Raw genomic sequence first — 15,275 nt, 5'->3', positions numbered from 1 at the left:
TGAAAAACAACCTATTATTTTTCAAACAGGCACATCACATGCTTCGCAGCTTTTTAACAGCCTCTTAAAATGTAGATTTCTTTTTACATTGCTGAAATCATAAATATTTGCTGTTCTTGAACTGTAGATAAAAAGAACACTGACATACTGAGTCGCATTTAATAAGGTGGGCTGGGACATGTTAGTGCAGTAAAACAGTCATTAATAGGCGCGCTTTATCTGGATTATCTACTGACATTCAGTGCTGAAAGGCAAAGCAGACCCTATTTATATGCAGTGTTTATATTCCATTTGTTCCTTTATATTTCATGGCTTAGACTTTCAGTTTCTTTAGTAAGAACAGAGTATCTCTCCTCTGTATATCTATATTACACATATATTTATATTTATATATTATATATGGAACAGTCCCTGTTCTCTTGGGAAGGTTCCCATTAGACGTTGGAACATTGTGGCTGAGATTTGCTTTCATTCAGCCACAAGAGGTTGAGCTCTGATGTTGGGAACCAGACCTCGTTCATAATTGGGGTTCCAGGGCTTTGTGCATTTAAGTTCTTCCGATCTCAGCAAACCCTTTTCTGTACAGACCTGATTTAGTGCATGGGGGCATTATTGTGCTGTAACTGCAAACAGTGTCGGACTGGCCCATTGGAATACCAGGAAAACTCTTGTTGGGCCCAGGTTTCAGTTTTGGACCCTGATGTTGCTAAACATTTGGCCCGTTTAATGGCAATTCCCTATTGTTATATGAACAAAGAGGCTAAATAGATTAAATAATAGATTAGAGTATTATAGTATGTAAAGAAAAGAGACTAGGAGGATAGAGGTTGAGTGAGCAGAGGAAGAATAATAGTACTGAGAGTGGGCCCCTGGTCTAAGGTTTTTGGGTGGGCCTTTGGTTTCCCAGTCCAATACTGACTGCAAAGAACTTGACCTAAACTGTTGTAAGTGAAAATGTCACTGTACCCTGTAGTCTTAATACTTTAGTTGGAACCAGGGATCTAAACCTTGGAAACATCCCTAGGACAATAATTTTCTTAGTGTTCTTCTGGCATCTGCCCAACTAGGGTTGCCACCTTTTCTGAAAAAAAATACCGGCCTTCCTATATATTTATCTTTTTTTTCCCTATTAATAACATTGGGATCAGCCATCATTTTTACCGGTCAGGCCTGTAAAATACCAGCCAGGTGACAACCCTATGCCCAAACTTTCTAGAGCCCAATGGTGGTATCCTTTATACCTCTCAAGCCGGCACTTGCCCTTGAACTCCCTTAAAAAAAAACACACACACACCCTATGGATAGTTCTTTTGCAGACATTGCATTTTAAATGAGTGTCCATACTCATATATATCGTGTCCATACTATATATATATATATATATATATATATATATATATATATATATATATATATATATATATATATATATATATATATATATATATATATATATACAGTATATATATATATATATATATATATATTACATAAATATAATAGATAATAGATATAAATTATTCAACTTCTCACACGGACACGAGAAACTAAGAATACTTTTTATCTATGGCAGAGAGTATTAAGGTTTTTGTATTTGCTTCTCTCTACCCTGGTTCATCCCATGGCAGAGCAATTCAGAAATGGCTATCATTATTAGTGGCAGGGAGAAGATGAGTTCTTAGAATTCTATCTAACAGATTAAACCAGTCAACCCGAAACAGTATATTAGAGCTCAGAAATCCTGTTCATCGTCAGGAACCTGAGACGGATCTGTGCTGCTGCTATGGGCAGATATCATCTCGGGCTCAGACAAGTGACGTGCAGTTAGAAATCAAGGTTTTGAAGCTTGGGCTTCACTGATGTTAAGGGCACTTCTGTTAGAGAGCAATGACTGAACCAATGACTTTATCTTGACTTTTAATGTTCTACACACATGCTATGCACGCCATGGCTTTCATTACTGAATCCTATTTTATTTTTTAAGACAAGAACCATGGCAAAGTCATTTTTTATCTTTGAACCTTTTACAGAGACAAATCTTTTTTTAATTTATAACAATAAATCCCATCCTAAAAGATATAACAATAAATTCCATCCTAAACAAAGCATACAAATCCCATTTTAATAAAACCATAACATTAGGCTAAGATATGTAGAGTTAAAAATACAACGCTGTGACTATTAGCAAGTCAAAGGCTTATCCTAGACATATACTGTAAGTGCTGTAAAAGCTGTCTAACAAACTGCCCGGGCTCCTTTTTTTTTAGCAACCTAGGGACAGACGATGGCAAATCTTCGCCTGCGTTTTTCCGCAGGAGGAGAATCTGTTGCTCTGCTGCTCTTCCTCTTCTGCTCTTCATGCACCTGGAAGTATTGTTTACTCTGTGGATAATGGATGGAGACAGACCAGGAGACGCAGTAGCTATGCTGCACACATCCTTTTATTTGACATGACATGTTTCGAGCAGAGTTGCCCTTTATCATGTTTTCCTTACACCTTTTGCACACACTCTTATAGGATTGATCAGGTGGTGTGAGGTGTGCGGTTTCTCCAAACTCATTTGGAACTGGTCTGATTTCATCCATTTTCTACTTATTGACTACATTGTGGTACCCAAGATGGGGTACAGGAGCAGACAATTAGGATAAAAAGTATTTGGGGATAGATACATGACCTGTTGGAACAAGTGGTGGATTTTGGTGCTGAAACGTGACATTTTGCATATTGCGCCAAAATCCTCCTGCAGTTCAAAATGCAAGGGGAGCAGAAGGGCTGTGGTTTCTCTATTTGCAGGGAATTTGCATTGGTATACATCTCCTGGCCCTAGCCTAACACCACCACCAGTGGGACAAAGCTGGGGCTAATGTTTTCATATTACTTAAGTTGCAGAAAAAGAGAAAACAAATGGAAAAACCATCAAGGCTCAGATGAGAAGGAGCCATAGGGTACAATACAAACAATGAAACTGAAATGGTTAGAGATGCAAATAACTACTATATATCCATCTGACCAACTGTACATCCAGAACAGCTGGGTTAATAAACACATTCACTAATAATACTAATGATTCTGAACTACAAATCCAAACTTGCACTTGCAATAAATTTATAATCATCTAGATCATTGATCCCCAACCAGTGGCTCACAAGCAACATGTTGCTCACCAACCCCTTGGATGTTGCTCCTAGTGGCCTCAAGCCAGGTACTTATGTTTGAATTTCAGACTTTTAATTGCATAAAATCCATGAATACTGCCAAGTAGAGCCTTCCGTAAGATGCCAGTCCACATAGGGACTACAAAAAAGCCAACCACAGACCTTATTGGCACCCCAGGGACTTTTTTCATGCTTGTGTTGATCCCCAACACATTTTACATTTGAATGTGGCTCATGGGTACAAAACGTTGGGAACCCCTGCTCTAGATCTTATCACTACAAGATATTTAAACATAGCATCTGCTAAGTAAGAAATAGAACGTAACCAACTGGTAAAAACCCTAAAAGTTAAGGTGAGAAAAAGCTTGTATGCAGTGAAATCATCCCAAATATAGCATTGTCTTAAAACCAAAATTGAGAGGCTTTAACTCTCACTCAAGGAATCATGGGTGGATAAATGTGAATTACTCCATCATGTCCCTGTGGCCTACTTCCCTTCCAGAACTGGAAGGAACAACCCTTCTGCCTATTGTCCACTCCCCCCTACTTCAAGACTCAAGCAAGGAATGTGATCAATGAGTGCACTCTAATGCCAATGGATGACCTAGATCAGGGGTCCCTAACCTTTATTACCCATGAGCCACATTCAAATGTAAAAAAAAGTTGTAGAGCAACATAAGTATGCACTTGGAGGTGCCAAATATGGGCCATAACTGGCCATTGGTAGCACCAATATGGACTGGCAGCCTACATGAGGCTTTGTTTGGCAGTACAGAAATTCAAAAATAGGCACCTGCTTTGAGGCCACAGGGAGCAACATCCAATGGGTTGGTGAGCAACATGTTGCTCACAAGCAACTTGTTGGGGATCACTGACCTATACTCTTGGACCCATTTTAAAGTGACACTGCACAAAGGAAAGCATTTGGATGACCAATAATATTTTTATAATGTTGATAACTATACAGAAATGAGACAAAGTAGGGAAAAAATTACTTTACAATATGCTATTCTGTGTCCTCAGAATTAGGTGTTGCAAAGGCTTTTTTTATGTGCTGGAATGATGGGTTTCCGCTGTAAGGGAAAGAACAAAGAACACTTTATTTGCCTCCTTATGGACAGAACACAGTGTAAAAAGGTTCCATTAGTCACAGAGCTACTGCTAAAGTGTTTTAAGGCACACAAATTGTGTCTCCTTACAGCAGTACCTGTTGCCTGTAGCTTTTTAGCAACGTGATGTTCTGAGCAAATCTATACAAACATTACAACTGCAGGTACTGTATTGAGTGGGAATAAGGATTGTTTGATTCCCCAGGGATTTCTGGGGAAAAAAATACAAAAATAAACAATGAAACCAGATAGATCTGCACGGAGACAGAGGTATCTAGCAAGGAATAACCCATAGGTGCATGGTGGCTGAGTTGAGCCGACTTTATTTTTTACAAACATTCATTATAACTAATTGGTGTTGGTTATTCTGCTCCAAGTTTTGCATATGATAGCTTACATATAAGTGGAGCTGCTATACTTTCCCTCACTATATTAAAACAGCATCTTCCGGGGCGAGGGATTTGATAGTATTCAGAGTTTTCAACAAATCGGACACAAACACGGAGTGGGGATGACATCCCATGGTGGGAACCATGGAGTTACCTCTCATTAGCTTCAGGTTTTCCCTGCGTTAGTAGGTGCACTTGTGAGCAATTCATCACATAGCAGCTCTTTATTGTGTGTTTTAGTGCATCCCTTTTAATGGAGGGGTGTGTGTGGAAAAAAAGCATTGACTAATAAGGACTTTTATTCACACTGGAGCAGTCAATGTGAAGATGGATACTACAGTCCTGTGGCCAGTGAAATTCACATATTTGATATGTTGTATCTTTAAAATCATTAAAAAGAAAACAAGAAATCCAATAACAATGAACATTAGAGGAAGGTTGTTTTGCCGATGTTATTGGAGAGAGTGATGCTTGTTGCAGCCTGAATAAAGATAAATGTTACGGCAGCTGATGGTGCATGTTAATATATGGTTAGAGTACAGGCACATGTGAGAATGGAATGCTGTAGAAGGGTGACTATGCCTAATGAGCTGTTCATATGATAGAAAGCACCATTTTCTACTTGTGTTCCTCCATCCTTAATGAACATTTATTATCAAGCATTGATTACACTGAGGCATGTTCTGTTCTGCCTGTGTGCTGCACTATGCACAAAACAAGTGTACATTTGAGATTAAATGTGAGCTCTGCCCATTGGCCTCTATCATCCCTTGCTTCTCACTCTAGAACCCAAGAACCTTTACAACTGTTTGGAGATGGAGGCCACTGATGTTATCTCTTATCCTCAATGAGAAGCACATGTAGACTTGTATATAGGATCAACACCATGGCCTTTCCATTCTTCGTGGTGAGATCCATGTATTCAGGTTTGAGCTGATGGACAGTCATTCAGGTTTCATCATTCATTCTGATTTTTATGTACCAAATGCCGACTCTGTAGAAATAGGCATATCTTTACAAGTGTGTTCAAGTTTGAGTTATGTCTTTTGCATTGGGCAAAAGGAAGGCTCATTTTAATTGCAAGTTCCCAAGAAAAAGAAAATAATGTTGCATTGAAAGACAACTTAAGGTGGCCATGCATGCAGATATCCAATATCCATGTATTATGGATAATGGTGGGTTCATGGATCAGGTGGGATTAAACTAGGGGCATAACTACAGAGTATGCAGACCCTGCAGCTGCATGCGGGCCCTGGAGGTATAGGGGCTGCATGATACCCTAATTAATGAACAATTTCAACATATATTGGGAAAACAGAACAACCTCTGGATATGTTGGGGGCCCTACAGCCCTGTTTCTTAGGAAAGAGCTGCCTGATGCGGCTCCTGTAATGCTGCACCCCCTGCCCACTTATCTTTCCGGGGGGAGGCAGCAACGCTAGTGCGGGATTTGCAATTTCGCTCTCTCGCACTAGTAAAGCAGAATTTCTGGTTTCAAAACCGGAAATTTGGCTCTTAAAGGCACCAGGAGCGTCTTTTTGCAGCCCCTGGAAACCTATCTGGCGCTGCCGCCTGAGGCTAGTTACTCAAATCGCCTCTGGGGCCGTAAAAAGAATTAGCTGTGGGGCCCAGTAACATCTAGTTACACCACTGGATTGAACTTTTTTTATGAATCAACTTGGCCAGTGCATCTTTGCAGGCATGATCAGAACAATAGAACAATAAAAAGGCAGCCATACTGCATGTGATCCCTTTCTGAATACATCGGCTTGGCCCATGGCCTGATGGGTTGGTCAGCAGACTTTAGATCTCTTGAACTTTTGTATTTTGCTTTAACTCAAGCAAAGCTGCTGTGCCTTTTGCAAGCACTACAGTATCTAAAGCCACATACAATTTCAACTTTTCTGACACCATTTTGACATGTTGTGCAATCTGGAGCTGACATAAAATTGTGGGTCAGGTTCAAAAACAACAAACCCATCAAAAATGTCCTTTGTTCAAATAATCACACAGCTGATAGTTTATTTTATTCTGACATTCAGTATGAGAATAATGCTCCGAGCTTTCCAGTTAACTTGTTTCAGATAAGCAGGATTGTTAAACATTTTCCGACACAGTGCAGAGATCTGACAAACATAGTGGGGAACAGATTCATTCATAAAGCACACACGGGTAAACAACTGGCTCCCTAAAGAGCTTACAATCTAATTAGGCCAATATGTTATGTGTTTGGTTTCTGGGGTGATTTGTCACGTATCCTTCCGCTCTGAATGTGGTGTGGCATGAAGTCTTAACAAATCTCATGCTGGTGTCAGCTTGGAATAAAAACCAGACCTATAGACCATGCTCCATAGGTGAATGAATGGGCGCTGTCTGCACATTAAACTGGAGTCAAAAGAGGTAACATTCCTCACATGTCAAACATGGTTTCACCCAAACCTCACGACGTCATCCGTCCTTACAACTCAACAGGGTGAGAGTATTCTCAAAAGATCAAGCAGAGAAGGATGAATCAGTTTGGAAGTAACTGTCAGCAAGCTTTATATATACATAGTACTGCCCCAGGCAAATGGAAAGTAAGATCAAGTACAACAGCAGCCGTGCCTCTGCATCACATACATTGTGTCTGTCTCGAAAACAAGAAGAAGAAAAAACATTAGGAAAAGTATAATCTGGAGACTCTCGATCATTATATTTCTTTTCACAGTAAAGAAGACAAAGCCATTACCTTGATGTAATATAAAATCAACATTTCAACTATAAAATCTAATCTCTCAACAAGAAGAATGAAAAGTGCATTGTGATTTCTTTTGGCCGCATCTGTACAAATCAGCAATATAGATATATGATCTGATAGATATGATCTGTATCTTTGGTTTTCCAAATAAGGGGTCCTTCCGTAAATTTTAATCTTCATACTTTAAGGGTCAGGGCACACTCTCAGATTCGGGGAGATTAGTCGCCCGGCGTCAAATCTCCTCTTCTTCGGGGCGGCTAATCTCCCCGAACTGCCTCCCCTGCCTTCCCGCTGGATAGAATGTAAAGTGCCGGCAGGATGGCACTCGGAGCAATTCATTTTCCGAAGTCGCTCGAAGTTTCCTCGTGACGAAACATTAAATAAATCTGATAGGCTGGCTTTGCTTCCAAGAAAGATTAATTACATATTTCTTAGTATGGATCAAGTACTGTTTTATTACTACAGAGAAAAAGGAAATCATTCTTACAAAATTTGGATTATTTGGATAAAATGGAATCTATGGCACATGGCCGTCTCACAATTTGCCACTTTCTGGATAACGGGTTTCCAGATTACAGATCCCATACCTGTATATGCCCCATTGGGATAGAGTGAGGTAAGAAAAAATTGTCATCAGTGGACTTGAAGGATTTAAATTTCACTACAAAGGTGAGCTGGCATCGTATCCAGGATTCCTCAGGAATCGCTAGTGGCTAGTGCACATGTGACAGTTATTGGCATGGAACTGCTGGTATCATGGAATCACCAACCCAGTGATATTACCGACAAGTGTTGTGCAGTTTAGGCCAATGTCACATGTGGCCACTACTGTCCGAAAGCATCCACTGCTTTATTTCATAATGCCACGTGTCCATGTACACATTGGGGTGCAGGCACACCAATTGAAAATTCAAATTTTTTTATGGTCAAAACTGTCAAATTTGACTAGGGAGTTATCCAAATTCGATTTGAGTTTTTTTAAAAAAATTAGAATCTGATTATAGAGATATATCATACTCTGGCCCTTTAAGAATTCAAATTAGACTATTCACCACCTAAAACCTGCCGAATTGCTGTTTAAGCCAATGGGAGAGGTCCAGGGATCAATTTGGAGATGTTTGCAGCCTTCCTGACAATCAAGCTTTTTTCAGAGAAAAAACTCGAATCGAGTTTGATCGAATTTGATTTGAATTTTCGGATCATTTAAATTCATCCAAATTGGAAAAATTTGATTTTATCAATACATTTAGATTAGTCGAATTTAGAATTTTATGGGATTTATGGGAAATTTAAAAAACTCACATTAATTCTAAATGTGACCCTTGATAAATGTGCCTCTCTGTGTTGGCTCTGCTGATCTCAGCCTGCGTTTTTGTTTGCAGGCTGAGAGAAGCGGATCCACCACTTAAGCACATCAGTAAAACTGTAATGACGAGTAGAGCTTCTGCCTTCGCTCAGCTTCATGAATTGGGCTGAGCGAGGATCTGCCCAAAAATGTGAAAGCAGGTATTTTCAGGTTGATCCCCGCTCTGCTCCGCTGTCAATCAAAGACTCCTTAAATCAGGGTTCTCCAACCGCTAGGCAGTGGCCCACTACTGGGCCATACTTGAACTGGGCCGCGGAGTCCTAATTTGATGTGGGCGCACGAAATTTAACGATGGGGCACCCGAATTTGATGTGACATGCACAGTTGAAAATTAGGACTTTACACCAGTCCCCAGAGCAAAAAAGGTTGGGTAACGCTCTCTTAAATGACAAGTGCTCAACCTGCTGGCAGTTATAGGTATGAAATCTTGGGACCTGGACTATTCCGGATAAAGGGATCTTTCTGTAATTTGATTCACAATACCTGAAGTCAGTTAGAAGTAACTTAAACATTAAAAAAACCAATTAGGGTTGTTTTGCAATATGAATTGCAGCTTAGTAACCATCAAGTACAATATTCTGTTTTATTATTAGAGAGAAAAGGGAAATCATTTTTAAACAACTATAATTATTTGCTAAAAATGGACTCTATGGGAGATGGCCTTCCCATAATTCGGAGCTTTTTGGATAATGGGTTTCTGGATAAGGGATTCCATACCTGTATGAAAGTAAACACATTCTGTGCTGCAGGTTACCTCAGGCTTTTGAGTGTACAATCTGATTTGTAGATAGAAGTCCTATGCGCATCCATGCATCACACATTACAACGTATCTCATCCTCCCCTGCTGAATGCACAATCTGATTGGGTATTACACGAGACAGGACGGTACCCCACGGCAGAGAAAAAGGGCACACACAATGTAATCATGATCCTATAGATATTACATTAGGTCTGCCTAATCTTCTGATATGTAGGGGTGAGAGACTGTCTGGGTCTCTCAAGTCCCGGAATTCATTTTTAATTCTCTTTCTTTCCCTCCCTTTGTTCTTTCTTAGCCATTATCTTGCCGTGATCACCAGTCCTTTCCCTGGCACCACTCCAGCACTTATTTATGACAAGCATATGCACGGCACATGTACAGAGTCAAGAAGCAGAGATGTGTATCAGGCTGAATTACAAAGCAGAGAACAGGAAGGTTCAATGTGTGTTTAATTCCCATGCCATAAAACAGGTATTGTGAGCAGGCTTGAGAGCATTTATGAAGAACATTCCTTTTTATGTATAATGACTACATAATGGGCCAATATAATAACATTTTAACATTCTTTCATTCTTAATAACCATTTTCTTTTGTCTGTTACAAATGTACCATGCTTGCCAATCTCTCGAATCCTGTTCCATATGGCATGGATTGTCAGAAAACATTCACTTTGGGAAAAACTTATAAGTGGTGACAGAGACCAAGAACTTAAGCTGGGAAATACTGTTTGGGAAACCATATTGTAAATCACCCTACTAATGTTTAAGCACCTACAAATGATATTGATAATAAAGAGTAATACCTGGGGTTTCCTTTTCAGATATATACATACATGTGCCTTGTTAGATGTTGTGTCCAGGGATATAGTGGTGAGCATGTGTGAGGAAATCTATACAGAGATGCAGTAAAAAGGGTGAGAAAGCAAGGACATTCAGAAGGAATGAGGCATGGAAATGCACACAGAGATTAAGGAAAGAGTTAAATAAAGGGGATGGGCATGCAAAGATTAATTGCAAGGGGCAAGTGCATGGAGACCATGGAATTAATAGAGAGGATGTAAGATTGCACAAAAAGTAAAGAGCAGGGAAGAGGTTAGAAAGCATGGAGACTTGGGAGAGAGGCAAAGAGGACATGGAGATAGGGAATTAGCAAGTAAAATGAAGCAATCAATAATCATGTTCTATTAAGTTCACCTGCTCTCCCCAGAGGGTCCAAATTATTAGCCCAATGGTGTCCTGGGTGCCCCAGTGGTGGACCCTGCCAACAACTAAAATGTGGCCTTATTTAAAAAAAATCTAATCCAGTGTCCGACTGGCCCACCGGAATACAAGAAAAACTCCTGGTGAGCCCTCTTGCTTCTAACCATTTAGTCAATTTCATGGTCATTCCCTATTTTTTTAATAGAGTACAGTATATAAAGATAAAAGAGGTTTTATGTAATAACAATGCACTAAGTTTGCCCTTTTGCAGTAACCAATAGCTACCAATCAGCAGGCTAAATTTACTGGTCACCTGTTTAAATGCAAACATCTTATTGGATGCTATGGTATGGGGTTACTGCTTCTGGGCAAACTTAGTGCCTTATATTACATTTGGGGGTGGGAGAATAAAGAAGTTGAGTTAGGAGAATAGAAATAAAAGTTTGGAACATGTTTTCCTGGTGGGCCATTGGCATCCCATTCCGACACTGATTGCACCTCATATGTATGACCTACTACTCCTCTCCACCTACTCGACTCTCAACCTACTCTCCCATAAGTCCTGACCCTTTTTTACTCTTTTCCTTCTTGGGTGCCCCTCTGAATAACCTAGTAGCTACAGATAGCAGCTCTGAGCAGAGGGGAAGTGAAGAGGACAAATGGGTTTGAAGAGAAGCAGATTTTCAGACAGGTTTTGACTATTTATGTGTGACCATTAAATACATGTCCCATTAAACACCATTATCCCATGTGTGCCACCATTAACATCAGTCATGTTCATGTGTGCTGTCATTATTATATACAGCTAATTAATTGAAGTATTTATTACATAATATTGAATATATTGATTTGATACAGGATGGCCAGTTAATTTATTGCTTTAAGACATGTATATTTATTCTTCACGGTGCTGTGGGTTATGCCCTTAGTTCCAAGGAGGAATGAGGTGTTTGGGCACTATTTCATTCCCTTGTGTGCAGGGTCGAACTGGCCTGCTGGGGAGAAAATACGGTGGGCCCCAGCCTCGGTGGGCCCCTGACCGTGCGGTTCTGGTGACACATATGCAGGCAGTGGGGGGTGTGGGCCCTACTAAAATTAAATCACAAATATTATCGGTAAGTATCACTGCCGCCTGCTGCCCGCTTCAATCACTTCCACCCCGAGCTACCTGCATGCTGAGGACCCTACTCTGCTAGGGAGTAGTGGGTTCATGATTGGTATTTATCACACAATATTATACGTTGCTCTCAGGGCCAAAGACACTTTATATTACTGCATATTATTATTATTTTATTATTCTGTTGACTACATTATCCATTTAACATTCTAGCTAATAAAGAAAAAACCGACTGAGCCAATTTCATGCTTGCCGGCACAATCGTCTTTTCCAGAGGTGCCCTAAATTGAATAGAAAAGTTGGCTCCCTTTACGCTGACACTTTTCATTCAATGCAATTTATTATCAGAGTGAATACATCATAGTTCCAATGCAAATTCACAGAAAACTGACAATAAATGCATTCATTTGTGAGAGCAACATGTCAGGGGAGACTTCTCAATATCACTTCTGTTTATTTATAAAGTTCCTAGCAATTTCCATAAAGCTGTAACACAGCAGGAGAGTAGAGAGAGGAATAAACATATGCACCTTCCAGAACCATTATTTGGGGGGGGGGGCGCAAGTGGTGTTCTGTAATAGGTCTGTGTGAAGCAACTATGTTTTTTGGGGGACTCTGAAAAATCTTGACACAGCCTGGGCCTATAGTTACCTACCCTTAGTGGTAACGTTTCAGGCCTCTACAGGGCCCTTTGTCAAGCCTAATGGTGTATTACATGTGGCAAACATAAATAGTGAAAGAGAGGTAGAACCCCCCTCTCACCCCGCCCCTGCAGGTCAAAGTTCACAGAGTCTTTGTTGCTCTTCTCATCAACCCATAGTTCATAGTGATAAAGTCCAAAATGTCAACGTTTTGTAGACGTGGATTCAAGTGACTGGTGACAATGTGTCCATAATTATGTCTTTACCATCAAGGTTGCAACAAAGTATAAATAAAAAATGTAGTAACAGTTTTGTTGTATAAAAGTATAAAAAAGTGACAATAAAGTAACACGAGAATAATAATGTCTTTTGGTAAGTCAAATTGGACCCATATACTGGAATTGATCTATACATGCCTGTATATGACATAGACATGTATAGACATCCTCTGGTACCCATGTAACATACAGTACTCAGCACTTTACTTGAGACACTTCATTGGATGCTGCAGTTGGTACCGACACTCATGGTGTTCGATGGACAGATCATATTCCTTTGAAAAAATTAGAAAAAAAAGGTTAGAGAGAAGAATTAAAAACAAAGTTATAGAGAAATTACCAAGTGATGCATTGGTTTTATACACCATTCTAAACAGGACTACATACTTTAGTCAGATTAAATGAACATTCCTGGGGTATAATCCCTGTTAAGGCTTTGAGGCCAAATGGTATCCAGTCTGTGCATCCATTGCATTTTTTAAGCATAACCAACTGCTGCCTGGGCACACAGGTGTCTGTGCTCTGGAGCAAAGAGACCTGAAAAAAACTCTTATGTACAGGGAAGGGAGTAAAGTGCAAAACACCAATTTTGCACTGTGCTCTCTGCCCTGAACATAAATTACCTTTCAAGTGTTCTGGAAAAAGAGCCTCCTGCAGGCTGGCGGCTTACATGGGGCTATCAAATAGCCAATTACAGCCCTATGAGAAAGCCATCATCCATATAAGGTTTTCCAAAACATTTTATATCTGAGAGTAAATCACCAAAAACCTCATCTGCTTAACTTATCACACACACACACACACACACACACACGTGTATATATATTTAATAAATCTTGTCTATTAACATCTCTTGTCATGAGCCACCATTTTGTGATGGTCTGTGTGCTGCCTCAGAGATCACCTGACCAGAAATACTACAACTGTAACAGGAAGAAGTGTTGAAGCAAAAGACAGAACTCTGTCTGTTAATTGGCTCATGTGACCTAACATGTATGGTTTGTTTGGTATGTTTGTGTGCACAGTCGATCGTACGATCCCAAGGGGCGGCCCTTATTTTTTAAAATGGCAGTTTTCTATTTATGATTACCCAATGGCACATATTACTAGAAAAAGTATATTATTATGAAAATGGTTTATTTACATGAAGCAGGGTTTTACATATGAGCTGTTTTATGCAATATCTTTTTATAGGGTTTTCCTTTAAGAGAAACCGCTTGGTGGATATTGCCTTACATCTCTGTAGTAATAGCTGGGGGTCACTAATGCACCAGAATTGCATGAAATCATTGTATAGTCGAAAATAGATTAAACTGTGTGTGTAGCCAGATTAAGGCCCATGACAGAAAGGTTTAAGGTAAAGAATTGCATGTCTAGAAAACAATCGTACAGAACCTGGGTGTGAGTAAGCAGTGTGAGCCCTCTTGCACAATCAACCCAACAAAGCACAAGAGCCTGGTAAGGCTGCTAATTGGAGAAAGCCTGACTTGCTTCCTTGTTGTGCTAATAGTAAATGTCAGCTGATGAAAGGACCTATTCACATGGCCTCTGTAACTCCAGGCTCTGCTGATGGATACACTGTGTCCAGAGTCTAAACACCAGCACCCAGGGGCCCTTGCAGAGCAGAAGGTCTCTGTCCCCGAGGGCGGTTTAAAGATTCCTAGTGGCAAAGCTGATTTTCTATGTTTGCATCAAAGGTCGTTTGTGTAGGCAATTTTACTAGCTCTTCCCCTCCTGATTTGGTAAGTGCAACAAAGCCACGGGGCCTTTTCATAGCTACTTTCTGTCTGTGAATAACGTGCCCTTTGGTACCAGCAGTCACTATTAGATTACAGTTATTTACACGTAATTGTTATGCACACTTGTGTTCCTGGTGTAGAACTTGCTACGTAGCCCTAAATCTGTGTTTGGAAAGTGGGGAGAACTCTCGGTACCTTTGATGGGCAGACATGAAAGAGTTCTAATCAACATAATTCTTCTGCCAATGGCATTCCAATGAGCTCTGATCAAAGAGCAGATTACCCACAGTTTAGATATGTTTAAAGATTCCAGGTGCCCCTAAAATAATGATGCATCCCCTTCAAAGTCTCCTGCTAGGGTTTAACCATGTCTAGTACAAATCTTTTCTACCACAAATGCTGCAATCTAATGCCAAGGCCCCACAAGTCTCTGGGATACAAATATAACTTACTTGTAGATATTCTTGGAACCAGTGGTGTAACAAGATGTTACTGGGCCCCACAGCAAATTCTTTTTAAGGCTCCAAACACATCCAGAGAGATATTGAAATTGCTCATTATTTGGGCCTCGTGGGGCCCCCTATACCTCCTGGGCCCCCCTGGAACTGCAGGGTCTGCTTCCTCTGTAGTTACACCCCTGCTTGGGACTATGGCCAAATAGCTAATTTAGCAATGTTTGTATATATCTGTAGCCTTTTTAATCAGATAAGGGGGTGTCAGATCAAATGTTGTACCTCAAATAGGTTCTTGCAGCCATAGTTCCAAGAATATCTCAAACTATAT

This window comes from Xenopus laevis, chromosome 9_10S (assembly GCF_017654675.1).
Source record: "Xenopus laevis strain J_2021 chromosome 9_10S, Xenopus_laevis_v10.1, whole genome shotgun sequence".
Taxonomy (NCBI): domain Eukaryota; kingdom Metazoa; phylum Chordata; class Amphibia; order Anura; family Pipidae; genus Xenopus; species Xenopus laevis.
The sequence above is the reverse complement of the archived record's forward strand: the minus strand, read 5'-3'. Positions refer to the sequence as shown.